At 42.1% G+C, this 27,033-nt stretch overlaps 1 protein-coding gene across 1 annotated transcript in view; it reads right to left on the bottom strand.

Annotated features, from left to right (window-relative positions):
* Positions 1-8,555, bottom strand: part of iars1 (isoleucyl-tRNA synthetase 1) — a 190,122-nt gene extending 181,567 nt beyond the window's left edge. Inside the window, exon 1 of the mRNA XM_060835504.1 lies at positions 8,450-8,555. The gene's annotated coding sequence lies outside the window, so the exon portion shown is untranslated. The remainder of the gene's footprint in view (positions 1-8,449) is intronic.
* Between the last annotated feature and the right edge of the window lie 18,478 nt (positions 8,556-27,033).

Here is a 27,033-nt window from a genome sequence, read left to right as displayed (position 1 = left end):
TGCAAAGTGGAGAGAGAAATGAGAGGGGGGTGGGGGTGGAGAGAAAGTAGCATAGAGTACAATAGGTGAATGGGGGTGGAGATGGAGTTAATAGGTCAGAGATGAGGGTGAAGTAGATAGGTGGAAAGGAAGATAGGCAGGTAGGACAGGTCATGAGGGCGGTGCTGAGCTGGAAGGTTGGAGCTGGAGTGAGGTGTGGGAAGAGGAAATGAAGAAACTGTTGAAGTCCACATTGATGCCCTGGGGTTGAAGTGTTCCGAGGCGGAAGATGAGGCGCTCTACCTCCAGGCATCGGGTGTTGAGAGAGCGGCGGTGGAGAAGGCCCAGGACCTGCATGTCCTCTGCAGAGTAGGAAGGGGGAGTTGAAATGTTGGGCCACAGGGCAGTGAGGTTGATTGGTGTGGGTTTCCGGAGACGTTCCCTAAAGCGGTCTGCTAGGAGGCATCTCGTCTGCCCGATGTAGAGGAGACTGCATCGGGAGCGACAGATACAATAAATGATATTGGTAGATGTGCAGGTAAACCTTTGATGAATGTGGAAGGCTCCTTTGGGGCCTTGGATGGAGGTGAGGAAGGTGGTGTGGGCACAGGTTTTGCAATTCCTGCGGTGGCAGGGGAGGGTGCCAGGAAGGGAGGGTGGGTTGTTGGGGGGGGCATGAACCTGACCAGGTAGTGATGGAGGGAACGGTCTTTGCGAAAACGCTACTTTGGAGCTCCCCATTGATTATTTGCTCTACTGTGACATCAAGGAATGGCAGTTGGGTGTTGCTTTCCTCCTCTTGTGAATTTTATGCCAGTAAGGATATTATTGATGGGCTTGAAGATTTCCTCTAATTTGTTTTGTTTAGTCGGGACAAAAGTGTCTTCCACTATGTGGACCCAAAGTCTCGGTTTGATGGCTGGCACAGCTGTTTGTTTCAGTCTCTGCATTACTGCCTCTGCTAAGAACCGTGATAGCGGAAATCCTAGAAGCATGGCATTCCAACCGGAACTCTCTCAATAAATATATTGATTTTGTCCCAGTCTACCACCCTCTGAGAAAAAGAACAGGAAATGACATCAACAACCAAGGAAACCAAAACACAAATAGAAAGCGGGACATAACATCAGCACTTCACCAGAGGCTCATTGATGATGTTATCTCATATGATGATGAAGCACACGAAAATGAACCTTCCAGCGCAGAGAGCCAACTTACATCCAGTACCTCAACTGGAGCTATAAATCTTCTCAAAACTCGCTAGAAGGAATTTATTTCCAGTGCTGTCAATATACCAGGAGTGTTTTCTTGAAAACAAATCATTCAAAACTGGCTATGGACATGAGTATTTTTTTAAAATAATGCTTCCAAAAAATCTGGTGATAACCACTTGCTTTGAGATAGACCCTGTTCAAGCTATTTTGAATAGTAACTGGCTTGTTCTTATTTATCTCATTCAGTTGGAGAACAACCAAAAGAATAAGCTGAGTTGGAAAAAAGCCTAAGAACCAGCAGAGTCAAATGAAAGCTTACAAGAAAAAACATCACGCAGCTGGTTTCTCCCATTTCTGTCAAGAAAGTCTTCCGTTAAGTTCAAAGTGAAATCTATGTATTCTTTCAAAACACATTGAAGGAATAGTGATGAAGGGCTTATGCCTGAAATGTCGATTCTCCTGCTCCTCGGATGCTGTCTGATCTGCTGTGTTTTCCCAGCACCGCGCTCTCAGCTCTGATCTCCAGCATCTGCAGTCCACACTTTCTCTTGATTGAAGGACGAGGTCAAGATTGTATTTGTGAGCAAGCTGTGTCTGCAAGACTTCAGAGGTAACTGTCCATGACTTCTGGCATGTGTGGTCATCAGAGAAACATAATCTGGAATATCCTCCGTTTTATCCTCTTGCCATCAGGACTAATACACTTTTTTTTCAGAAATCCAATCTCAGCAGAGAAATAGGTTTTCTTTCCATTTTTCCTGTAAACTTATGTGCTTCTGCACATGCCTCTCTGTTTTGGGGATATTCAGAGAGATAAGCATTTATACTTCCATATTGCTGACTATATGTTAACCAATTATTGCACATTAGCTGAATAAGTTTTGTTTTGATGAAGCTAAAAATGGTGTTCATTAAGAAACCTGGCTGAAAACCTGAAATAAACTACTTAACTGGTCATCTTCACAATGGGAAAAATATTTTGTTTTCTACTAGACTGGAACAGTTTAGATACAGGCACAGCTATACTGGAGCATATCTTCAATGCTCTTGCCAGAATGTTCCTTTTGCAGTTTTGAATGTCTTCAGCTGTTTCTTCATATTATGGAGTGAGTTGAATTGGTTCAGGACTGGGACCTGTGATGCTAGGGACCTCAGGGAGAAGATAGAAAAGAATAATCCACTCATCGCTTCTAGCTGAAGGTATTTGGAAATGCTTCAGCCTGACCTTTTGCAGTGGTGTGCTAGGTTACCCTGTTGTTGAGGATGGGGATATTTGTGGAGCCTCCATCTCCTGATGTAATACCAAATAATAAAGGAGCACAACTGGACCATTTGACCAATCGAGTCTGCTCCATCATTCGATCATGATCAACATGTTTCATGATCACATTTTCCTACCTTCTCCCCATAACCTTGAATCCTTTGCTCATCAAAAAACTGGTCTTAAATATACTCAAGGATTTGACCACCAAAACATTCTGTGGCAGGGCTTCACAGATTCACCACCTTTGTGCTGAAGAAATTTCTCCTCATCACTTTTCTAAAGGGTCATCCTTCAGCCTGAGATTGTGCCCATGGGTCCCACCAGTGGAAACATCTCCCCAGGCCTCTCAGTATTCTGTAATTTCCAATCAGATCACCTCTCAACCTTCTAACCTCCATAGAGTACAGACCCAAAGTGGTCAACCACTCCTCATATGACAAGGCCTTCATCCCCAGGATCATTCTTGTAAACCTCTTCTGGGACCCCTCCAAAAATCAATACATCCTTCCTTAGACACCGAGCACAAAACTGTTCACAACATTCCATGCAGTGTGGCCAGAACCTTATACAGCTTCAGCAGTGCATTACTGCTCTATCCCTCTCAAAATGAAGGTTAACATTACATCTGCTTTCCTAACTACCAAGTGAATTGACGTTTCGGGCATAAGCCCTTCTTCAGAAATGGCTTCCTGAAGAAGGGCTTATGCCTGAAACGTCGATTCTCCTGCTCCTTGGATGTTGCCTGACCTGGTGCGCTTTTCCAGCAACACATTTTTCTGCTCTGATCCCCAGCATCTGCAGTCCTCACTTTCTCCTAACTACCAAGTGACCCTGCATATTAACCAAGGTTCTATATTGCTGAAGCAATATTTCACTACTCTTGTACTCAAAGTCTCTTGCAGTAAGGATAACATACCATTAGCCTTCCTAATTGCTTGCTGCATCTGCAGGTTAGCCTTCAGCAAATTATTGAAAGAATACACAGGTCAACTTGTACATCTACACTTTACAATCTTTCATCATTGGAATATTTTGCACATCAGATCTTCCTACCACAGAGAATAACATCACAATTTTGCACATTTCATTGTCATTCTATTCTTGCCCACACAAGTCTGTCAAAATTCCTGCAGCAGTTTAAGATGGCAGGGCATATCACTTTCAATAATTATTAGGGGTGAGTAGTAAGTAGTGGCACAGCAAGTGATGCCTTCATCCCTTCGACAAAGTCTGAAGATGTCCTTCAGGGCTCAGTCAGCAGGAGTGTTACAAGCCAATTCACAGCAATGGACTCTGAAGATCCCCACTTGGAGCACATTCTGCGGCCTCAGTGGTTCTTTCAAGTAATACTCTGTATTTAACAATTTAGTAAGAATATCAGTTGAAGGTGGTCTTAACTGAATGCCATACAACTTTATAGAGTTCATAGTAAATTTTGAGGACTCCCAGAACCATGCCAACTGTACTGTTGGAACAGGTCATATCCGAGAATATTGATAGGGATGTTGGATGTAAAGTAAGATTTGGTGAACATTATGTTACTTGATCAGTCTATCTTACAGCTTTCTTAATTTAGACATAAGTTTCCAGGAGATGGGAGGACTTTGTAGAATTGACTTGGGTGATATTTCCAAGAGGTCAGATGTGAGAATCAGTGGGTCCAAGGATCACTCCTTGGAAGATACCAGTGGTAATAATACTGGAGCAGGAAATGAAGCCACTGCAAGTAATTAATGCCACCTAAAAAAAATCCACCCTTATCCTCGCTGAACTGATGAAAACTTGATGTCTGAAACATCCTTTCTCAATGCCTGCAATTCTAAAAAGACAAATTCCCTCAAAACCCAGCTCTTCAATCTAGCTTTGAGTTATCGTTAATTGCCTTTTTCTTGCTGGCTCACTGTTTCCAACCACTTCGAATCATCGGTATGCATGTATAGCTTTGGTCCAGCCCATCCATGTCAACCAGATCTCTTTAATTAATCTAGCCCCATTTGCCAGCATTTGGCCCATATCCCTTCAAACCATTCCTATTTATATACCCAAACAGTTGCCTTTTAAATGTTGTAATTGCGCCAGCCTCCACCACTTCCTCTGGCAGCCAATTCCATACACACACCACCCGCTGCATTAAAGAAGTTGTCCTTGAGATCCGCCTCACCTTAAACTTCTCACCACTAGTTTTGGGCTCCCTCACCCCAGGGGAAAGCCCTTGCCTATGTCGCCGATCCATGCCCCTCATGATTTTATAAACCTCTATAAGGTCACCCTTCAGCCTCCGATAGGGAAATGCATTCAAGTTTCACAACATCCTTCCGACAGCACAGAGACCAGAATTGCATGCAGTATTCCAACAATGGTATAACCAATATCCTGTACAGCCTCAACATGACCTCCCAACTCCTCCACTCAATGCACTGACCAATAGAGGAAAACATACCAAATGCCTTCTTCGGTATCCTACCTACCTGCAAGTCCACTTTCAAGGAACTACGAACCTGCATTCTAAGATCTCTGTTCAGCAACTCTCCCCAGGACCTTACCATTAAGTCTATAAGTCCTGACCTGACTTGCAGCATCTTACATTTATCTAAATTAAACTCCATCTACCACCCCTCAGCCCAACGGATCAAGATATCCTTGCATTCTGAGGTAACCTTTTCACCATCCATTACACCTCCAATTTTGGTATCATCCGCAAACTTACCTAACATATCATATTCACATCCAAATCATTTATATGAATAACAAAAAGCAGTGGACTCAGCACCAATTCTTGTGGCACATGATTGGTCACAGGCCTCCACTCTGAAAAACAACCTTCTGTCTTCTACCTTCCAGCCAGTTCCGTATCTAAATAGCTAGTTCTCCTATATTCCATATGAGCTGACTTTGCTAACCAGTCTACCATGAGGAACCTTGTCAAACCCTTCCTGAAATCCATATAGATATGCTGGAAAAGCACAGCAGGTCAGACAGCATCCAAGGAGCAGGAGAATCAATATTTTGAACAAGAGTCTTTCATCAGGAAGGGCAAGAAGAATTCCTGATGAAGGGCTCTTGTCCGAACTTTGATTCTCCTGCTTCTCAGATGCTGCCTGACCTACTGTGCTTTTCCAGCATTGTACTCTCGACTCTGATCTCCAGTATCTGCACTTTCTCCATATAGACCATGTCCATTGCTCTTCCCTCAACAATCATTTTTGTTACTCCTTTTTAAAACTCAATCAACTTAGTGAGACATGATATCCCATGCACAAAGCCATGTTGAGTATCCCGAATCAGTCTAAGCGCGTTTCAATCTAGTTTCTCAGGATTCCCTCCAACAACTTGCCCACCACTGATGTCAGGCTCACCAGTCTATAGTTTTCTGACATTTCCTGACATCCTTTCTTAAATAATGGCACTATGTTAGCCAATCCCTAGCCTTCCGGCACTGCACTGTGGCTACTGATAGTAAAATATTTCAGCACGGGGTCCAGCAAATCACTTCCCCAGCTTCCAACAATTCTATCATCAAACTCAGCAAATCCTGATAAGCACCAAAAACAAGCCTACCAGGAGAAGCCAGATAGATAGTGGCTCTAAAAACCAGTGTAGGGCAGGCATTCTTCAGCAAACAGCTCATGTGACCTTCCATAACCCTTCTACCGTCTACAAGACAAATTGGAGAAAACAATGGAATACTCTTGACCTGCTTGGAAGAGTGCAGTTTCAACAGTGAAGCAAGTGGATGCCATTAAAGTACAAAGCAGTCTGATCAGCACCTTAAGTATTCAATCTTTCCACTGTAGGAGATGCAGTACATCCCAATTACAAGATGCACTGCAGTAACCAAGGCTGGTTCAGCAATACCTTGTGAACCCATGATTTCCATGACTTGTTGGTTGAAACGTGTAGCACTGCAAAAGCACAGCAAGCCAGGCAGCATCTGAGGAGGAGAGCTGACATTTCGGGCCATTCATCAAGAATGCGGAAGGGGGAAAAGGGGATGAAATAAATAGGTGGGGCCTGAGGTGAAGGTAGATGGGGTAGTTGTGATACGTCTGTGGGGAAAGTGGAGTGGACAGGTTGGACAGATCATGAGGGCGGTGCTGAGTTGGAGGGTTGGATCTGGGATAAGGTTGGGGGGGGGGGGGGGCTGAAAAAAAGAGGGATTTGGAAACTACTGAAATCAATGTTGATGCCACATGGTTGAACAGTCCCAAAACAGAAGATGAGGCATTCTTCCTTCAGTTAGCAGGTGGATTAAATTTAACAGTGGAGGGAGCCCAGGACTTGCTTGTCCTTGGCAGAGTGAGAAGGAGTGCTGAAATGGTTGGCCACAGGGCAGTGGGGTTGTTGAGCGCCGATGTTCCAGAGACGTTCCTTGAAACGCTCTTCTAGTTGGTGTCCTGTCTTCCTGGCAGAGAGGAGACCACATTAAGCGCAACGAATACTCTAAGTGGTGGAAATGTCTGCATCCAGAGATTAGTGGGGTGGAAGGTGAGGACCAGGGAATCTGGACACCTGCTAACTGGAGAAAGAAGAATGCCTTGGGACCCTTCAACCGCTTGGCGCCAACATCGACTTCTTTCATTTCGAAATCTCCCCTCCCCCACCTCATCCCATATCCAACCCTCAAACTCAGCACCACCCTTTTAACCTGTCCATCTGCCTTCCCACCTATCCACTCCCCCCTCCCCACTGACGTATCACAATTACCTCCCACCTACAGCCACCTAGTGCCTTGCCACTTACCTTCACCCCAGCCCCATCTCCCCCACACCCCTACCATTCCTGATGAAGAGCTTATGCCCAAAACATTGACTCTCTTGCTACTCGAATGTTTCATGACCTGCTGTGCTTTTTAAGTGCCACCCTTTTCAACTCCGACTCTCCAGCATCTACGGTCCTCACTTTCACCTACTTCCATCACTTACAAGAGCTGCAGAAACATGGTAGTATCAGCAACCCCAAGCTCCCTTCCAAGGCCTACATGAACTTAAATTAGAAAGAGAGTGTTCCTTTTACATTGCAGAGTCAAACTTTTGTGTCTTTCACTCTCAATACCCTATGCACACTGACACCATACGGGTTGAATGCAATCAGGAAGCAGCTCACTGTAGTCTCAGGTACATTTGCAGCTAGATTTTAAATACGTTTGCCAGCAACACCCATACAAGCTTATCAAGCTAAATAAAACTCAAGAATATATAAAAGTATGCAGCCAAACCAGTCTTTCAAACTAACTAAATTTACATTCTATGCCGAATGTTGTCACCTAAAGCAGCACTGAATTTATATTAATTATTTGTTTAAAGTGTGCTCATGAATTGCACCATATACATTTAAGGTAAAAGTTCATTAGTGCATCAGTCAATGGGAAATGGGTCCGGATAGGTTACTCTTCGGAGGGTCGGTGTGGATTTATTGGGTCGAAGAGCCTGTTTCCACACTGTAGGGAATCTAATCTAATCTAATTTCAAAATTTTCGATCAGCTGATCAAGTTTTCCAGGTCTAATGAGTATTGCGCGAGCACCCAGCAGCAGTGCTTTCTGATGCAATGTTCGAGTCATGGCTGGAAAAGTCCAGTCTGAAAAAAGGTTGTAGATGTAAAAATCGGATAAGTTAGAAACAAATGCTCGAGACACACAGAAGACTCATCAGCGATGGAAAAGGGATTGAAGCTTTGGGTGAGCACTCCCAAACTAGAGGCTCTGTCCAGCAGGCGTGCTTTGTTTTCTCGGCAGGCAATACGGAATGTACAGTTGACCAGGGGAGGAGCTCCCATCTGGGGCAGGAAGCAGCGCCGTGCCCGGGATCCCACACGTGCACAGAGGAAGGTTGTGACAGGAGAATGGGAGCTCCTCACTAACCCCCAACCGCCACATACGTACACACACACCACATCCCCTGATCACCAGTCAGCGGCAAGCTTCCCAACCAAGGGAACCATTACCGCTCAGTCACTCCATTTCCTCCCCCGCCCATAGGCCCAGCCTCGCTTACCGGCTTTTCTGCTGTCATCCAGAGAGGCAGAAGCCGACGCTCCGCCGGCGACCAATCGGCAACGCGCCGGCAGTAAAACCTTCTCCCATTGATCGACACGGGTGCGCCGGCTTCCCAGTATACCCTGTTCCTATTGGTTAGTCTGCCAGTCCGGAGGCTGATGGTTGGGTTTCCTCCTGTCACCTGGTCTTTTCCTGTGAGTGAGTAAAAACAATGACTGCAGACGCTGGAAACCACATTCTGGATTAGAGTGGTGCTGGGAGAGTATCCGAGGAGCAGCAAAATCGACGTTTCAGGCAAAAGCTCTTCATCAGGAATAAGGGCAGAGAGCCTGAAGCATGGAGAGATAAGCTAGAGGAGGGTGGGGAGAATGCTTTCGTGTTTAAACTTTACAGTCCACAGATGTTTCCTTACACCTAATTATATTTATGTTAGCACATTCCTCTGTACCTTTATTAGTGACGAACTGAAATATACTTGGATCTACATTTGCCCTTCCTCCTGGACTTTTTACTTAATTCTCAGTCTGTTGCCCAGTTAACAGCAGTTAGCTATGAAACAAGCAAGAACTTGTTTGGAATTGCCAGTCGGAAAATCACTTTAGCTACCACTTCATGGCGGTTTAGCAGGTGCTTGCATTGAATCTGCTGAGTTATAGGCAGGTCATAACACAAGCACCATTGGTACTGTTACAAAAAAGATTGGAGAGTGAACTGATTCTGTACTTCTAGATTCTCCCACAAGAAGAAACATCCTTTTTATATTGATCCTGTCAAGTCCACTCAAGAGCTTTTACATTTCAATTAAGTCAACTCTGACTCAAGGATGTAGGCCTGTCCAGCCTTCCCTCATAAGGTAATCCAGTCATTCCAGGTATTAGTTTTGAGCTGAAAATGTGTTGCTGGAAAAGCGCAGCAGATCAGGCAGCATCCAAGGAGTGGAGAGTCGACGTTTCGGGCATGAGCCCTTCTTCCTGAAGAAGGGCTCATGCCCGAAACGTCGACTCTCCTGCTCCTTGGATGCTGCCTGACCTGCTGCGCTTTTCCAGCAACACATTTTCAGCTCTGATCTCCAGCATCCGCAGTCCTCACTTTCTCCCAGGTATTAGTTTAGTCAACCTCTGAACTGCTTCCAATGCATTAATATCCATAAATCTGGTAGCCAGTACTGTACATGATACTCCAGATATGAAGTAGGACATCCAAATTAGCAGATTTAGCTGCCATATCTTCTATCTCTTCAGCCAAATCATTTATGTAAATAATAGAAAGTTGAAGCCCCAGCCCTGACTCCTGTGGCATACCACTCATAAAATCCTACCAGCCTGAAAAAGACCCACTCATTCCTACTCTCTGTCCCTGTTAGCCTGCTAATCATCTATGCATGTCAGTATGTTACCACTGCACCATGAATTTTTATTTTCTGTAATAACCTTTGATATGGCACCTGATGGAAATACCTTCTCAAAGTCTAGGTACAGTACATTCACTGGTTGTTCTTTATCCACAACAGAAGTTACTTCTTCAAAGCACTTCAATAAATTTGTTAAACACTGTTTCCTCGGACAAAGCCATGTTGGCTCTGCCTGATAACCTCCAACCTATTCAACCTTAATAATAACTTTTAACATTTTCCATCTGCCGGATGTTAAGCTAACTGTTTTCTGCCTCCTTCCTTTATGAAGGAATTGCTTTAGATTTTTTCCAAGGAACCTTCCCCAAATCTAATGAGTTTGGAAAATTAAAACTAATGCATAAATTAAGTCAGTAGCCCCTTTTAAGACTAGGATGAAATCCATCAGGATCTGGGGACTTGACAATTTGCAGTTCCAACGATTTACTCAATCCTACTTCTCTGGCAATTGTAATTTTCTTGAGTTTCTCCCTATTTTCAAATCTTGAATGTCTCTTTCTCAAGGCATTCACAATTATGTGTGACTGTGGTACTGTGATACAGGAGGCTACCCAAATTTCTGGGAATGGAAAGCAATGTGGTAATGGTAGAGGATAGTACAGTAAAAGGAGAATGTATAACTTTTTTGGAGGTGAGACTAGGTGTCCCAAAGGCTGCAATGGGTACCAGCTGCATATCTGCTCATGTCTAGGAAAGATTGTGAAGAATGAAAGGGATAATGCAGTTGTCATGGTATATGTAGAAACCAACATATATCAGGTACAGTATCAGGTTCTGATGAGGGGGTTTGAGCATTTATGGCCCAAATTAATAGGTTAAACTTTAAAGGTAATTATCTCTGGAAAACTACTTGAGCCACATGCAGATTGGTTGATGAAAGAATCAAATAGTGTTTTGGGAAATAGTTTTTGATTCTTTGGACTCTGGCACTTGGTAATAGGGAGAGATAGAGTTGCTCAGTTGTGACCAGGCTGGGGCCAGTTTCCTGGTAATTTGTAACAAGGGCTGGAGACAGGTGTTTAAACAGAAAACTGATGGGAGGGTTCAGGCAAGAAAAAAATGTATCAATCCATAAAGTAAAGTCAAGGACTGGAGCAATGTAAGAATAAGAATAGAAAGAGCTGGAAAATCCAATATGTACAGTGGCCTATGTGGCATGACCTGAAATGTTAACTGTGCTTCTCTTCACAGATGAATTGTTCCAATTATTTTTGTTCTTGTTTCAGATGTCTCAAATCCAAAGTACTTTGTTTTTATGCTTAATTAACAGGGTAGAAATTTAATTAAAGATAAACAGAGTTTGACAGGAAGAGACAAAGAGTTTAATAATAATTTTGTACCAGTGAATAAGATAAAACCAGAGAAAAATATTAAAAGACTGAAGGTATGAGTCAGTACAGAGATATGATTAGATAGTGACCAAGTTCGGGAATGTAATATTCCAGAGTATTTGAGATTTCTAAAAGACACAAAATGGAAAAGGAAAGGTCAGTCCTGATATTAAATGTTGGCATAAGGTCATTAATGAGGTAAGATCTTGGCTCAGTAGAGTTATGAAACAGAGTTAGTATGTAGAGAGATAAGAAATTAGAAGCGATAGAGAGAAGTACTGGTGAGTAATTATAAGCCCCGATCATTAACTATATTTTTGGATTATTGAGTATTACTGTATTTGCTGGATGATAAGATGCACCAGGAATTTACAAGGAAATATTTAGGCACGGTGGCACAGTGGTTAGCACTGCTCCCTCACAGCGCCAGAGACCCGGGTTCAATTCCCGTGGACTGACTGTGTGGAGTTTGCACATTCTCCCTGTGTCTGTGTGGGTTTCCTCCGAGTGCTCTGTTTCCTCCCACAGTCCAAAGATGTGCAGGTTAGGTTAATTGGCCATGCTAAATTGACCGTAGTGTTAGGTGAAGGGGTAAATGTAGAGGAGTGAATATGGGTGGGTTGCACTTCGGCGGGTCAGTGTGGAGTTGTTGGGCCGAAGGGCCTGTTTCCACACTGTAAGTAATCTAATCTAATCATTCCCACGTATCTGCCGCCCTTGCCCTTCTATATGGAAGTGATTATGGGTTTGGTAGGTATTTTCAAAGAAGCGTTGGTGAACTTCTACTGTGTATCTTGTAAATGGTACACACTGCTGCTGCTGAACATGCTGGTGAAGGATGTGAATGTCTATGAATGTAATTCCAGTCAAGCAGGCTGCTTTCTCCTGGGTAATGCTACAACTCCCTGGAGTAGCATGCCATAAATTGAGCCCATTAGTCCTGAGGTCATACCAAATGTTAAATATTTCTTAAAGTTATCTCAACTTACCTGATTTTCAAACAAAGCTTGATAGAAAGCATGAGACCAGATTTCTGTACGAGGCAAGAATGATTATTTACTCTAAGTTATAGCATTATAGCTAAACATAAGTAGATTTAAACCATTGATATATAGCACTACTAACTAAAACTCTAATACAGTCATAGAGATGTACAGCATGGAAACAGACCCTTTGGTCTAACTCGTCCATGTCGACTAGATATCCCAATCTAATCTAGTCCCATTTGCCAGAACCCGGCTCGTAGCCCTCCAAACCTTTCCTATTCATAAACCAAAACAATCTCCTTATTAACATTCTCTTTAATACAGACACACACACACACACACACACACACACACACACACAGATAAGGAAAATAAATCACTGGTGAAGATGGAAGAATTGATGTGAGATGTCGCATTTTGGTAAGGAAAATCAGGGCAAGAGTTATACACTTAATAGTAAGGTCCTGAGGAGTGTTGCCAAACAAAGAAACCTTGGGGTCAGAATCATATTTTCTTGAAAGTGGGGTCACACGTTGACAGGGTAGTGAAGAAAGTGTTTGGTACACTTGCCTTTATCGTCAGTGCATTCAGTATAGGAGTTTCAATGTCACATTGTGACTGTGCAGGCTAAACCATTTTTTGGAATACTTTATTTAATTCTCATCTCCTTGCTTTATTAAGCTTGAAAGGGTTCAAAAAGATTTGCAAGCATGTTGCCATGATTGGAGGGTTTGAACTATTGGGAGAGGCTGAATTGGCTAGGGCTATTTTTCCTGGAGCTGAAGCTTATAGATGTTAATAAAATCATGAGGGGCATGGATTGGGTGAATATCCAAGGATTTTTCCCAGAGTAGGAGAGTCCAATACTAGAGGGCATAGATTAAGGTAAAAGGGGAAAGATTTTTAAATGACCTGAGGGGTAACCTTTTCATGTAGGGAATGAGCTACTAGGGGAAGTAGTGGAGGCTGATAAAATTACAATATTTTAAAAGGCATCTGGATGGACTTCTGAATAGGAAAGGTTTAGAGGGCTATGGGCCAAGTGCGGGCAAATGGGACTTTTTAGGTTTTGGTCGATGGTAACCACAAAGAAGTTGATGGGAGATTTAGCAATGATAATGCTATTAGATGTCAAATGGCAGTGGTCAGATACTTCCTTGTTGCAGATGGTCATTTCCTGGTGCTTAAGTTGAGCTAATGTTGCTTACCACTTATCAACTCAAACCTGGATATTGTCTGGGACTTACTGCATTTGGACATGGACTGCTTCAATATTTCAGGAATTGCATTGGTGATGAATGTTGTCCAATGAACATCCCAACTTCTGACCTTATGACTGGTGAAGCAGCTGAAGTTGGCTGAGCCTAGACATCTACCTTGAGGAACTCCAGGAGAGATGTCCTGGAGCTCAGATGACTGACCCCCAATGAACATAACCATTTTGCCTTGTGCTAGGAATGACTGCAACCAGTGGAGAGTTTTCCCCCCTATTTCCCATTGACTCATGTTCAGACTTCTTGATGTCATCCTTGGTCAAATGTAGCCGTGATGTCACAGGCAATCACTGTCACTTCAGCTCTGGAATTCTGCTCTGTTGTCCAAGTTTGAATGAAGGCTGTAATGAGGTCAGGCCCTAAGTGGCATTGGCAGAACCCACATTGGGCATCAGGGAGCAGATTAATTTGAAGCAAGTGCTCTTGATAGCACTGTTGACGACCCTTTCTATCACTTTATTGATGATCAGAAGTGGGCTGATTGGCCAATAACTGGCCAGATTAGATTTTTCCTGCTTTTTGATCACAGGATGTATCTGGAGAATATTCCACATTTTGGATGAATGTCAGTCTTGTATTGAAATCGTATGGCTGCCAGTTGGAATGGCTTAGCTATTTCAAACTAATAGATGCACATCATGCTCAGGATCACATTTTCTCAGTTCTATTACTTGAATGTTGTTAGGACCCATAGCCTTTGAGTGTTTTGTGCTTTCAGCAGTTTCTTGATATTATGTGGAATAAATCAAATTAACTGAAGAATGGTATCTGTGCCACTAGGGACCACTGGATGAGGCTGCGATGGATCACCCATTTGTTACTTCTGACTGAAGAGTTTTACAAATGTTTCTGCCTTATCTTTTGCACTGTTGGGTGGCCTTTCCCATCATTGAGAATGGAGAGATTTATGGAGGTCCTCCTCCAGTGGGTTGTTTAATTATCCATCACCATTCAAAACTGGTTAGGATGTGCACAGCTTCGAACTGACCTACTATTTGTGGAATCACTTAGTCCTGTCTGTCTCTTGATGCAAATGATCTTTGCCATGCAAGTACTGTTTTGTAGCTTCATTATGTTGACACTTTTTTTGATATGCATTGTGGTACTGTTTGTGTACCCTCCTGCACTCTTCATTGAATCAGGGTTCTTGATTGGTGAGACATTCAGGGGTTATGGGAAAAAGACAGGAGAATGGGATTGAGAAACATATCAGCCAAGATCAAATAGGGGAGAAGACTCGACAGGCCAAATGGCTTACTTTTGCTCCTATGTCTTACGAGTTGATTCCTTAATTAGATGGTAATTGTAGATTTTATATTTAAACAATCACAACCTGTGAGTGGAGCTAACCTTTGGACCATAAGATTCAGATTAGATTACCTACAGTGTGGAAACAGGCCCTTCAGCCCAACCAACCCTCCAAAGAGTAACCCACCCACACCCACTGACTATTGCACCTAAGTCTATGGGCATTTTAGCACGGCCAATTCACCTGGCTGGCACATCTTTGGACTGTGGGAGGAAACCAGAGCACCTGGAGAAAACCCACAGACACAGGGAATTTGCAAACTCCACCCAGACAGTCACCCAAGGCTGGAATTGAACTTGGGACCCTGGTGCTGTGAGGCAGTAGGGCTAACCACTGAGCCACCATGCCACTCACTGAATGCAACAGTTGGCGGCTCGGTGGTTAGCACTGCTGCCTCACAGCTGCATAGCATTTTTAGATGATTTTCTCAGAGAATGGGTTCTGACCCAGTCATCAAGAATTAAGAGGAGCTTGTAACAAAGATAATGCGGCTATCATGGGGAAACTTGATTTTCACATAGACTGTACAAATAGACAAATCAAATTGTCAGTGTAGTTTGTAGGACAGATCATAGATTATAATTGTGACAATGTTCTTGAACAATGCAGAGAATTGATTACTCAGATCTTGTCTTGTGTCACGAAAACAGGTCATCTGATAGGAAGGGGTTTTCCAGGAAAAAGTCACCATAACATTTTTGAATTTTATGTTGAGGTTGAGTGATGTATTTTTAAGAGAAGATTTAAATTTCCAATGACCAACTTAAAAGATCATATAAGATTTTCCATTTTAAGACTTCTTCTGTGAAAGACATACTAAAATCAACATTTATTGACATTATTTAGAGGCAACTTACATACAAAACTACAAAATCTCAACCACAAGAGCCTAAATTGATCTAATCATATAAAAACTGTGGCTTCAAGAGCAGACCAGAGGCTAGGAATTCTGCAGTGGGAATCTCTATTCAGACTTCTAGAGACATCCTGTGCATACCAAATTTGACTGGCTGGCTACTTCTTGCATTTTAATTCTCTATCAAATAATCTTGTATTTGCATTTTGGTAGTAGTCACAAAAAAAATTATCAGAAATTGTGAGGAGCTAAAGGTTTGACAAGAATGATTTAGTTATTAATGTGTGTAAAGACAAAGAAATAGAAACATAAATGAGCTTACAAGCAGAAAAACCTCCTGGACCCAATGATTCTTACTCTAAAGTTTTAAGGAGGTGACTACAGGGAGAATGGATGTGCTGGTGTGACCTTCCAAAACTCCTTAGAATCTGAAAAAAATCAGTAAAATGGAATGTAGCAAATGTAACATTGATACTCATGAAAAGGAGACACACAAATAAATGAAACTATGCCAGTTAACCCAACCTTCAGTAACAATGAAATGCTGGAATCAATTACTAATAAAGTAATAACACAGCTCTTCTTTTGGTTTTTCCTGTTAACCTCAGTTACCAGAATACTAACTGATCACCTTTCTTTATCTTCTCCTGACAGTCACTATTGCTCTTCCAATCCCATTACATTTAACTCTCCCAATACTGCATCTTTCCATCTGGTCTAAGGTCTTCCTTTTCTCCTTTTGGGTGTTTCCATCTCTATCATTCATCTTTCGATATTTCATCTCTCTTTCCACAACAGATTATCATCCCATCTTAATGTCTTCCTGGCTATGTAATGATCTCAACTGATGTATCAGACAAGACAGATACCAGATAAATAATAATTTCATTTAGAGTCCCTACGGAGAGAAAGCAGGCCATACAGCCTGTTGAGTTCACACCAACCCTCCAAAGATCATCCCACCCAGACCCCCCCACCCCCCTATCCTATGGCTAATCCCCTAGCCTGCACATCCCAGGACACTATGGGAAATTTGGCAAGGCCAATCTACCTAACCAGTACATTTTTGGACTGTGGGAGGAAACCGGAACACCAGATAGAAACCCATGCAGATGTGGGCGAATGTGCAACTGTCTCCATATAGACAGTTGCCCAAGGGTGGAATCAAACCCAGGTCCCTAGCACTGTGGGGCAGAATGCTAACCACTGAGCCACCATGTTGCCCAAGTGGGAGTTAAGTATAAAGTTATCATCTCTTTAATTTACATTTCAAAATTCATTTATTTTAAAAAGCTTTTTCATTTGCCAATACAGGAATGTAGCAATGTTAAATATTTCAATGCGATAGCGTGATTTATTTTCTGAGAAGGAAGGTCCTAGATAACCTAACTGCAGTTTTTGCCACTGACAAAAGACACAGTTTGTGGAAGCTTTTCGTTCTTGCACTCATCAGAACAGTCTATAAGTGGGTTCTGATTGGTAGAGACATCTTGGAGATTACAAATGGTTCCTTTATCACTCTCTGCATTTTACAACTACACACTGACTAGCAAAAGTCAGTTTGGAGTTTGGAGTTTGCACGTTCTCCCCGTGTCTGCGTGGGTTTCCTCCGGGTGCTCCGGTTTCCTCCCACAGTCCAAAGATGTGCGGGTCAGGTGAATTGGCCATGCTAAATTGCCCGTAGTGTTAGATAAGGGGTAATGTAGGGGTATGGGTGGGTTTCGCTTCGGCGGGTCGGTGTGGACTTGTTGGGCCGAAGGGCCTGTTTCCACACTGTAAGTCTAATCTAAAACACAATTAAACCAGTCTTTTCATTTCCAATCGTTAACTAAGGGTTGAAATATTCATTTGTCAGGATTTAGGCAAAGGCACAATTTAAATACTTGGCCTATCTGAAACAACTCTGAACAGAAAATACACAATTTGTGCACTGTATTAAGATTCATATCTGCTACACATTAAAATTCACAAGTGATGCATGACATTCCGTTTCAGGAGACATTGGAAAGTCCTGTCAAACTTCACCAATCGGAAAACCTACAAGTATCCAATTTTACCAGCAGCACCCATTCCATTAGCAATAGTGCTGTAATATAACTTTTCAACAGTGGGAGATTTGTCAAGGGAGATGCTAAAACTGCAGCTCTTGCATTCCATTTTGAGAGAGAACATTAAAAATGTTTATTGTGCATAATGTTATAGGGCCTGGCCACCAAGTGTCACTGCAGAGCAGCCTTAGTTCAAGAATTTCCTCTGTTTGCAAACAAAGTCTGCTGACTCCCAGCATCCCTTGCATGTGCATAAATCTGGCACTGTGCAGGAGCAGAATTGCAGGACCACACATATGAAGGGAAAGGGGATCCATAAGTGCATAGTAATATAGACTATTCAAATTATAACTATTCTTTGTGGGAAAAAGTTTCTCCTCGTGTTCTCTGGTTCTGTGGTCAATCACCTAAAACTTTTGCCTGAATATGAATTCTTCGTCTTTAGTTATTTCAACTGAATCCTTGATCATTTTCAACATCAAATGTCTTCTCAGACTTTCCTGAAGCAAACAAACTGCAAACTCCTAGTCATTGGATTCATACTCTAAATCTCTTCTGTACCTTCTCCAAAGCTTACATAGAACATAGAACAGTACAGCACACAATATTGTGTCGAGCATTTGTCTTAATCTAAGGCCAACCTAACCAACACATCCCTCAATTTACTGCCATCCATGTGTTGCTTAAATGTCCCTAATATATCTGACTCCACTACCACTGCTGACAGGGCGTTCCACACATCTACCACTCACTGCACCAAGAATATATCTTTGACATCTCCCCTGTACATTCCTCCAATTACCTGAAAGTTATGACTCCTCCTGACAGCCATTTCTGCCCTGGGGTAACATCGCTGGCCATCTACTCTATCTATGTCTCTCATTACCTTGTGCACTTCTATCAAGTCTCCTCTCTTCCTTCTCTCCAGAGTGAAAAGCCCAAGCTCACTCAACTTCTCTTCATAAGACAAGCCCTCCAATCTAGGTAGTATCCTGGTAAATCTCCTCTGCACCCTCTCTAAAGCATTTACATCCTTCAACTAGAACTGGATACAATATTCCAAGTGTGGTCTAACCAGGGTTTTTATAGAGCTACAGCAATACCCCACAGCTCTTACATTTCACTCCCTCTGTTAATGAAAGCCAAAACACCATATGCCTTCTTAACAACCCTATCAACTCAGGTAACAACTTTGAGGGATCTATGTACATGGACCCCAAGATCCAGCTGTTCCTCCACACTGCCAAGAATCCTGTCTTTGACCCTGTATTCAGCATTCAAATTCAACCTTCCAAAATGAATCACTTCACATTTATTCAAGTTGGACTCTATCTGCCATTTCTCAGCCCAGCTCTGCATCCCATTAATGTCTTGTTGTAGCCTGCAATAGCCCTCAACACTAACTGCAACATCACCGACCTTGTGTCATCAGCAAACATACTAACCCACCTTTCCACTTCTTCATCGAAGTCATTTATAAAACTACAAAAAGCAGAAGCCCAAGAACAGATCCCTGTGGGACACCACTGGTCATCGACCTCCAGATGGAATATTTTCCATCCACCATCACTCGCTGTCTTCTTTCAGCCAGCCAATTCTATATCCAGTCAGCCAAATTTCCCTGTATCGCATACCTCCTAGCTTTCTGAATGAGCCTACCGTGAGGAACCTTATCAAATGCCTTACTAAAATCGAAATACACCTCATTCACTGCTTGACCTTCATCAAGTTGTCTCATCACATCCTCAAAGAACTCAATAAGTCTTGCGAGGCTTGACCTGCCCTTCATAAAGCCATGCTGACTGTCTTTAATTAAACTACGTTTTTCCAAATAATCATAAATCCTATCTCTCAGAATCCTTTCCAGTACCTTGCTTACCACAGATGTAACTCTGACTGGTCTGCAGTTCCCAGGGATTTCCCTATTCCATTTCTTGAACAGAGGAACAACATTCGCCTCCCTCTAATCAGCTGGTACTACTCCCATGGAGAATGAGGAGGCAAAGATCATCGCCAGAGCTGCAGAAATCTTATTCCTTGCTTCCTGTAGTAACCTTGGATATATCTGCTCCAGCCCTGGGGACTTATCTGTCTTGATACTTCCCAGAATTTCCAGTACATCCACTTCCTTAATATCAATCTGTTCAAGTCTATTAACCTGGTCCACGGTGTTCTCACTATCAACAAGGTCCCTCTTGCTAGAGAATACTGAAACAAAAAACTCACTTAGGGCCTCCCCTACCTCTTCAGATTCCAAGCACAAGTTCCCTCCACTATCCCTGATTGGCCCTACTCTTTCTCTGATCATTCTTTTATTCCTCACGAACATGTAGAAAGCCTTTGGGTTTTCCCTAATCCTTCCTGTCAAGGTTTTTTCATGCCCCCTCTTCGCTATCCTCAGTCCATTTTTGAGTTCCTTCTTATCTACCCCTGTAATCCTCTAAAACTGTGCCAGAAGCTTGCTTCCTCACATTTAAATTTGCTTCCTTCTTCCTTTTGACAAGAAGCTCCTCTGCTCTTGTCATTCAAAGCTCCTTCACCTACCATTCCTTGCCATGACTGAGTGGAACAAAGTTGTCCAGTACTCACAACAAGTGTTCCTTAAACAGTCTCCATATTTTGTTGTGCATTTCCCATTCATAGTCTTTCATAAAGTGAATGTCTGTGTGCAATGGAATGGGGGAGGGGTGAGAAAGAGAGAGACAGACAGACACACACACACACACAGTACGTATCTCTGGACTGGAGAGGAAAATAGGATGTGATAATTCAGCTGGGTTCAAACAAATGTTTTGTATAGAACAAAGTGGTCTCTCACAGAACCATGAACATGCAATGCTGCTGATATTTGCTTTAATAACATTATAGAAGCTTATTACAAAAGGAACAAAACTAAAATGGAATAATGTAAACTATCTACTTATAAATCATATTCAAAGTTCTAAACCCACAGTAAATATGTCTTCCCATTAATCCCAAATATGAAAAAAACCTGATTTTGTATGGTATCCATAACATCTCTCTTAGCACGGTACTCAAAACACCACTCATACCAATACTATCATTTTTGCTATAACACGTCTTTCATTAACGCTAATTGGCTCCAGAGAGTGGTGTGTGTTCTATTGTTGAGGATACTTAAGTGTCAATGGATGGAGTTTTGATATCTTAGGGAATTCTGAAAGGGAGGTGCAGTTGAGGTGGATCAATCGTAATCAGTTTGAATGGTGGAGCATTCTGGTGTGAGATATTGACCATGGAGAGTGTGCTGCAAATTGAGGAGAGCAAAAGGTGGTCTCCAGAAGGATAATTGCGAAGACCGAGGTTATAAGATAGTGGTATAGGACGGATATGGAAAATGGAAGAGGTGGTGGAGTAGTCTCAGTGATTAGAAATAAAATTCTTTCAAATGATGTGGGAGGATATAATGAGGGGAAAGCATTCAGTGCAGACTGGAGGTGGAACTGAGGAATAGTCATAGTCCTAAAATGTACACACCAGTTGGTATCAGCTCTGAAGTCCTGGATTGTAAAAATGCTGAAAACTAGGCAATATTTAATAAAGGGCACGGTGGCTCAGGGGTTAGCACTGCTGCCCCTCTGTGCCAGGGACTTGGGTTTGATTCTAGCCTTGGGCAACTGTCTGTTTGCATGTTCTTCCCATGTCTGTATAGGTTTCCTCTGGGTGCTCCGGTTTCCTCCCACAATCCAAAGATATGCAGGCCAGATGAATTGGCTATGCTAAATTGCCCATAGTGTTAGGCAGCATCCAAGGAACAGGAAACTCGACGTTTCAGGCCAGAGCCCTTCATCAGGAATTCCTGATGAAGGGCTCTGGCCCGAAACGCGAGTTTCCTGTTCCTTGGACGCTGCCTGACCTGCTGTGCTTTAACCAGCAACACATTTTCAGCTCTGATCTCCAGCATCTGCAGACCTCACTTTTTGCCCATAGTGTTAGGTGCATTAGCCAGGGGTAAATATAGGGTAGGGGAATGGGTCTGGGTGGGTTACTCTTTGGAGGGTCAGTGTGGGCTTGTTGGGCCAAATGGCCTGTTTCCATATTGCAGGGAATCTTATCAAATCTACTGTAATGCAACTGGTGAATTGGAAATGCTGTTTTTAAAATGCAAACTTATAAAACGTGTGTTGGCTTTAACATGATTAGATTGCCAACACTGTAAGTGTTATTTTTATTGCATCATTTTTGTATAACGAGGTTGAACAGGAAGAGAACTATCATGTTATAGAATAAAAGACTGTATCCATGCATGTAATATGTCAGTAGATTTAACTCTCTTTAGATTACAGTTTTTAAACTGGAACTGCAAAGGCTTCTTCCGGGAGCTGTTATACACTTGAGCTTCACTGCACTCAGCTTCTGTAATCACTTCAGTGTTTTAGTCTGGTCTGAAACCAACACTAATTCGTTACTCTGAAGGCTTAACTAATTGTATCCTTCTCTTAAGAGCAGTGCTCTACACAGCCATCCCTCTTCAAGATCTTCCCAGGACTAACTACCCAATTTTAAAAATGAAACTAAAAGTTTATTTCTTTTAGCCAAGGGCATTTCCCCGAGTGAAAAACAAAATTCCAAAACATTAGCAAAGTTGTGAGGCTTCACTATTTACCATGCAAAGTCACAAAACCACCTAAAAACAAACAGAAGTCAATTAGTACGAAAAGCCGTTCATTTTACAGCCAGGCTTCAAAACCCTTTTAAAAGAAGTCACCATATTTACAGAAATACTTACACATTAATTGTTAACTTAAGATACACAGAAAACCCAACAATTACAAGCAACTTACATATATATATATATATATATATATTCAAAGTTTACATCACAACTATTATTTGATGCTTCCACAATTTTCATTGACTTCCTGCTGTATTGGTTACTAATTTTGTTCCTTTTTGTTACTCCACGCATCCATCCACATTTACTTATTATCTCAAAAAATTAGAACATGATTAGGTTGAATTAATGTAAAAGGCAGCTGATCGGGTGCAGATGTTTGCAGATAAATGGACGGCTGGAAAATGGGAAGCCTTTAGAAATGAGTCCAGAGAAAGTATATTCTTGTTAGGGTGAAGGGAAAGGCTGGTAGTTAAAGGGAATGCTGATGATGAAAGAAATTGAGGGTTTGGTGAAGAAAAAGAAGGAAGTATATGTCAGGTACAGACAGGAAAGATCGAATGAATCCTTAGAAGAGTATAAAGGCAATACAAGTATACTTAGAGTCATAAAGTCATAGAGATGTACAGCATGGAAACAGACCCTTCGGTCCAACCCGTCCATGCCGACCAGATATCCTAACCCAGTCTCGTCCCACCTGCCAGCAACCAGCCCATATCCCTCCAAACCCTTCCTATTCATATACCCGTCCAAATGCCTTATGTGTACATCCTGTCCCTCATACTTAAGAGAGAAATCAGGAGGGCAAAACGGGGGCATGAGATAGCTGTGGTAAATAGGGTAAAGGAGAATCCAAAGGGTCTTTACAAATGCATTAAGGACAAAAGGGTAACTGGGGAAAGAATAGGGCCCCTCAAAGATCAGCAAGGCGGCCTCTGTGTGGAGCCGCAGGAGATGGGGTAGATACCAAATTTTGCATCAGTATTTACTGTGGAAAAGGACATGGAAGACATAGAATGTAGGGAAATAGGTGGTGACATCTGGAAAATGTCCACACAAAGGACATTGTTTCTATTTCTTATATTCTTTGGTTGTTTTCAGTGGTTTTCCATTCACTGCTTGCCTTTGTCTCAAAGTGTTGTACTCACTTTTATCCAGCCAAAATTGCATCTACCTTTGTCTGTCCATATTTTTATTATCTTTGTCATATTTAAATGTTTAATTCTTTTCTTGGTTTTGATCTCAGTTATAAGAATACTTGATATCCACCTCAGTAGACCACATAATCTCTTAAACAGTAGAATGTATGGATGTGTAAAGGGTAAGAACATGGCAGGATTTCAGGGTTGAATTGCAAAGCCATTAACAATTATCTTTATCATACAAACATTTAGAGTCATAGAGTTATGCAGCACAGAAACAGCCCCTTCGGTCTAACCAGTCCATGCCGAACATAATCTCAAGCTAAACTAGTGCCACTTGCCTGTTCCTGGCCCATATCTCTCCAGATCTTTCCTATTCATGTACTTATCCAGATTTCTTTTAAACATTGTAAACGTACCCACATTCACCACTTCCTCAAGATGTTCATTCCACGCATGAACCACCCTGTGTGTAAAAATTTGTTCCACATGTCTTTTTTAATCTTTCTCCTCCAAGTCGTGAAATCCTCCATCACAGAAACGGCAACTACCACTAATTCTATCTATATCCTTCATCATTTGATAAACTTCTATAAGGTCACCTCTCAACCTCCTACGATCCAGTCAAAAAAGTTCCAGCCTATCCAGCCTTTTTTTATAACTCAAACCTTCCATACCTGGCAACATTCTGGTAAATTTCTTCTGAACCCTCTCCAACTTGATAATATCCTTCCTACAAGAAGTGGACGCAGTATTCCAGAAGAGGCCTCACCAATGTCCTGTACAATCTCAACATGACTTCCCAATCCCTATACTTAAAGGATTGAGAATTAAAGGCAAGTGTGCGAAACACCTTAAGAAACAAACATAAAGTAATCATGACTAAGTATACTGAACAGGTAATACTATGATTCTAAACCATATACACTGCACACATAGCTTAGAGTCTAACATTGAGGATTAACATGGTTCTAGTATGTGTAAAGAAACAAACTATGGTTGTACACTCCACAGACAGCATTTTAATAAGCCAATGTGGTTCAGACAGATGCTGCCCAGATATTAGTGATATTGTAGGTTACCAATTTGTAATAAAACTGTGTCCTTTGCAAGGGATTACAATTCTTCAATTTCTAATGCCCTCAAAACTACTCAGACTTCCTAATTCACTCAGATATAAGCATTGCTGCCTGGTCAGCATTTATTGGCTGTGACTAGTTGCCCTAGAGAAGATAATGCTGTGGTGTCTTCTTGAACCGCTGCAGTCTATATGCTGTAGACACACAATTCAGCAACAGGGAAGGAATGGTGATATATTTCCAGGTTAGGATGCTGAGTGTCTTAGAGGAAAGCCTTGTAAGTAGTGATGTTTCCATATATCTGCTGCCCTCAGCCTTCTAGATGGAAGTGGTTCTGGGTTTGAAAAGTGCTGTCTGAGAATCTTTGGAGAGTTTTTGCAGTGTATCTTGGAGATGGTACTGAGTATCGTTGATGGAAGGAATGGATGTTTGTGGATGTTTAATGATTTGATTTAATTTGATTTATTTATTGTACCTAAGCATATACAAATGAGCCATAATAAATGGATGAAAGGTGATGGTCTGCGCTGTGCACACAACCTTCTGTAATTTCTTACAGCCCTGGGCAGAGCAGTTGCCAGACCAGGCCATTATGCACCCTGACAGTATGTTTTCAACAGTGCATCTATGAAAGTTGGTGAGGGTCCTTATGGATAGGCCAAATTTCCTGAGACGGCTGAGAAAAAGAGGTGTTGTTGTGCCTTTTTGACTGTTGCATCTATGTGGGAGGTCCAGGACAGGTCATCAGTCACCATCACTCCAAGAAATTTGATGTTCTCCACCCTCTCAGCCTCAGCTCCATTGATGTAAATGGGACCATGTGCTCCTGTGTTGCCAATCAAGTGGGCTGTTTTGTCCTGGATGGTGTTCACTTTCTTGAGTGTTGTTGGAGCTGCGCTCATCAAGGCAAGTGAGAAGTATCCCTTCACATTTCTGACTTGAATCTTGCAGGTTTAATCTTTGTTCCTTAGGACTGAGCTTCCCCAGCATTGGAGGCTGACGGGTGACCTTATAGAGGTTTATAAAATCATGAGGGGCATGAATAGGGTAAATGGACAATGTCTTATCCCTGGGGTGGGGGAGTCCAGAACCAGAAGGCATAGGTTCAGGATGAGAGGGTAAAGATTTAAAAGGGACCTAAGGGGTAATTTTTTCACGCAAAATGTGGTGTGTGTATGGAATGAGATGCCAGAGAAAGTGGTGGAGGCTGGAACAATTACAACATTTGAAAGACATCTGGATAGGTACATGAATAGGAAGGGTTTAGAGGGATATGGGCCAAGTGCTGGCAAAATGGAACGGGATAAATTTAGGATATCTGGACGGCATGGACAGGTTGGACGAAAGGGTCTGTTTCCGTGCTGTACATCCCTATGACTCTATGACTCCTGAGTTTGCTCAAAAGTATCTAAATACAGACACAGTTTCAACATTTATTTTAAAAGCTAGCTTTACTGACTTGCTACTGAATTTCTCAGTTCCAATAAAGCAAATATTGGTTGTGTTCTTCCTTCCCCCACTCTCAGCTGCATGGAATTTTCAATGACTCTTCAGACATTTGTTAGCTTTAATCTTTTTTCACAGCATGGAATTTTTCATGAGCCCTAACTCCCTAGAATCTGCTAACACTTGTACATGTGCTATTTGGAGCCATTTTGTCTATTTCAGTATAACCCCTCCTCCAAATTGCAACCAACTATCTCCCCCAACAAATATACAAATAAACTGAAACCAGAGAACCTTCTTCAGTTCCACCAATCCTAATGACCATATAGCCTCCTTTGGGCTGCCTTTAATCTGACTTTATGGTTTACCGAATGCCTCTAAACTAATTTAACTTTAAATCCTCAACAAAACAACCTGGACTTTATTTCTTGCCAAGTAGTGTAGATCTTATTTTGTCAGATCTCCAGTTTAGTCAGCCCACCTGCTGTTTTTAAAGCTATCTTCCATGTTGACTGTATCAAACAAACATTGGTGACCTTATCAACTGCTATTGGTGTCCTGGCAATCACAAAAGCCCAACAATTTTAATTACCTCACCTTCACAGCAATAATCTTCCCAGAACTAAACTGTTAAAATATTGGCATGAACCATGAACTAAGTAATTGCAATAGTAATTACATTCTTCCATGGATATGGAAGTGATTGCTGGGCCTCTTACTGAGATATTTGTATCGTCACAGGTGAGGTGCCAGAAGACTGGAGGTTGGGTAACGTGGTGCCGCTGTTTACGAAAGGTGGTAGATAAGCCAGGGAATTATAGTGAGCCTGACCTCGGTGGTGAGCAAGTTGTTGGAGGGAATCCTGAGGGATAGGATGTACATGTATTTGGAAAAGCAAAGACTGATTAGGGATAGTCAACATGGCTTTATGCGTGGGAAATCATGTCTCACAAACTTGATTGAGTTTTTTGAAGAAGTAACAAAGAGGATTGATGAGGGCAGAGCGGTAGGTGTGATCCATATGGACTTCAGTTGATGCATTTGACAAGGTTCCCCGTGGGAGA

This window comes from Hemiscyllium ocellatum, chromosome 14 (genome assembly GCF_020745735.1).
Source record: "Hemiscyllium ocellatum isolate sHemOce1 chromosome 14, sHemOce1.pat.X.cur, whole genome shotgun sequence".
NCBI classification, from domain to species: Eukaryota; Metazoa; Chordata; class Chondrichthyes; order Orectolobiformes; family Hemiscylliidae; genus Hemiscyllium; species Hemiscyllium ocellatum.
The sequence above is the reverse complement of the archived record's forward strand: the minus strand, read 5'-3'. Positions and strand labels throughout refer to the sequence as shown.